The following is a 3,248-nucleotide window of genomic DNA, read 5'->3' on the forward strand; positions in this document are numbered from 1 at the left end:
AGCATCCACTGGAAGGAATCCCAATATCTGCAGACGGATCCGTTTCGGCCTTCCATGCCTCATCAGTGCAGCTATAGGGTACAGACCCAAACGAAACGTTCGACCAGCTTAGGTAGGGCCCAAACTAGTCCCACGACCACTAATGATTACAGAGCCAAACCAAGGCAATATATATACACAGCCCTATATACACAGCCCAGGTGTGAATGCAAATACTGTAGTGGAATACAAGCTATGCGGCTCGGTTCCAGTAGGCCTAGATACAAAGAATATTTTGTCATTCTTAACGCGTCCTACAAAATTCTTACGAGACTCTCTCTCTCATGAAACAGTCTGCCTGAGTCTTTCAATCCAGCGTTCTATGTTTTATTTGTCTATACTGCCCTGCTATATATACACCGAAAACGCCTAGTTTCACGCTGAACACATACAGGGCGTAACGCTTATGAGTTCTCGGGGGCGTAACACCGGATCCCCCAGTAAAATGGGCCCTGGAGGACCGTCCTACTAGTTAACAGCACTCTCCTAACAGAACATTGGTGTTATGGTCCAGTAGGAAACACCTAAAAATAAGTGCACTCACGTAACACTTCATACATTATCAATTCCCGACCCAAAATGCCTTCCACAGCCGGGCTCTACTACAAACTGACATTTAATTAAATAATCAAAAATAACGAAGTAGTGCCTAAACAGCTACTGGAATTCACAAAGAATTCGAATTAGAGTAATATAACACACGTTGAGTTCGGTATTGTTTGATGTTACACTGTAAAAGGGCCCCTCGTAATTAACTAAAATTCATGGGTCCGAACACTTTCCCGGCCCTGGGTCCGTGATTCATCGAAGTGCAGCAGCTGGGATATTTGGCCTACAATTACTCGTCCTCTACAACTCCTCTCAATGGGAATACTCTGTTGACCCTCGTTTCGTTATTTCTTAAACAGTACATTAAACGAAGAAAACAAATCGTAAATTCTTCTCTTCCCGGACAATTTCAAAATTGTGTTCAAAAGCACAAGGACAAATCTTGAGAAATGGGAATTTACTATCCCCTGTGTATTGTATTTCCGCGTATTTTACAATGAATATTACACGCTACAACAAATAACATTAAAGATAATGAAAAAAACAAACCTAAGCCTATATATTTGATTAAGTTTTATATATAAAAATACAAATATAAATAATGACCTAAATAATAGAAGTCTTTGTTAGGTATATGTGTTTATAGGCCTACTCAACCATCATAGGCCTATATAGAACTCTTTGTCTCTTTTTGTCTTAACAGATTAAACATTTTTTAAATAATCAATTCATATTTTTTAAGGGTTTGATTTATGTTTACAGTTAGAAAGTTTGCAATCCGGGTAACCTCATCTCACCATACTTCCGTATCAGGCCTACCTGTTCATCTCATATCTATTATTCAATTCAAAAATCTCTCATACACCCGATAGTCGTATATCATACTTACAACTCCCAGTGGAGCATTCAGCCAATTACAGTCCCACACTAGGGTTAGAGGGTTCTTGTGAATGTCAATTGAGTTAAAATGTAGTAGTAAACCACACAATCAAACCAAGGAGGTATAACATATTCTTTATACCTCCTTGACCAAATTATGACAAATACCTGTGGTATACCCATATATGGGTATGATACGGCATCATTATTTCCATATATGGGGGTGATAGGGTATTATCCTGCCCGTGGACAATTTACACAAATGTGTTACATAAGAGTATATTAATCATGTATCGATGAGAAGAAGGCATAGCACTCTTATTTATAAATAGGAAGGACTTACAACATTTGGAAGCAAATCTAGCAACCAAATAATTTGATCTGTTTCCGTGTTAGCCTATTTTCTATTATTAATTTTGTGAAAATCGGTGCTATTATAGGAACTACCGTATGTGGGACGGGGGGGGGGGACAGCGTTAATGATGTTCGGTAGGCCTATATACTTTATTTTAGTTCGTGTAACTGTGTAACTTCACATGGTGAGATTGATCAAGCAATATATTAGTGCTACAAAGGTACTTTATACACGTTACTGTAGGCCTACTCGATTCATGATTGTCTATTAACAATGTGTTACCTGAAGAAATCTCTTTATTAAGTCTACTAGAAATTTCAGCTGGATTGAACATTATTTATAACTATAAAAAAAATGTTAGATAAAATGGATGTATGGTTTTTTAACTAAATCTTTTTTTTTTTCTTCTTTTTTTGTAGATTATGCTTTTTGTAACTAGATTTGCTCAAGGTCGGTTGCGAATACCGATTAATATATCAAACACCATCCCTGCTGTTCGACGGACTTGTAATGCTTACAGTTACATTGGCCTATTATTCAATAAAGTATCGACTTGACTTTCAAAGAAAACAGTTACAAAGCTGCAATCACTTAAAGTTAATACACCGTATACGGACACAGAACGCGTAAATAGGAAGAAATACGCCTATCAAAGTGCCTATTTCGCACTTCAAGAGCTCTTGAGTACTCCCCGTTGGTTGCCATTTGCCAAAAATCATAATCCAATATTACAAGGACATAGAATCGTGTGAAATAATACCATCCGGTTTGAGTTATATTTCGATGAATGAAGTTCCGAGTCGTATAATTTTGCGCATTAACACAAAAAGGCAAGTAAATAATGGGTGTGTGGGCGGACCGTTCCGTTTCAATAACAAATGTTCGTCATTTGTACATGTACGTTAAGTTTGGGTAGGCCAGATTGGAAGAGATAAGTTAGTTAGAAAGGTGGTAATTATAAATGATTAATATAATGATGAAGTGATAAATATTAATTACTATGATAATAATAAGGAAAATGATGATATTGGTTACAATAATAGTATAATACCGTACCTGATATTATTATAACAAGTAGTTACAGTTATGACATTATTTTGCCGTACTTTCACTTACAAACTTAAATATTAATGGGCTACTTAATTAGGATTTTAAGTTCAAAGGTCCTATTAATTAAGTAGATAAGTCATATTCGAAGTGATTAGTTTCTCCCATTGTATATAATATAACACCATGTAGGCCTATTTCTGTTGTGTTTATTGTTATTGTGTTTTGTGGATAATAGCCCTTGATAGTTGATGAAGCATTAAATGAGACTTGAATGATAGTGATAATCCGTATCATAGGTAACACCATTTAGGCATATCGAAAAAAAAGTAGGTGTAAATAGACCTAAATACTGTTTTACACACGAACATATATATAT

Source organism: Anneissia japonica, unplaced genomic scaffold (genome assembly GCF_011630105.1).
Source record: "Anneissia japonica isolate Jap-2015-1 unplaced genomic scaffold, ASM1163010v1 scaffold7766_len575116_cov191, whole genome shotgun sequence".
In the NCBI taxonomy this organism is placed as follows: domain Eukaryota; kingdom Metazoa; phylum Echinodermata; class Crinoidea; order Comatulida; family Comatulidae; genus Anneissia; species Anneissia japonica.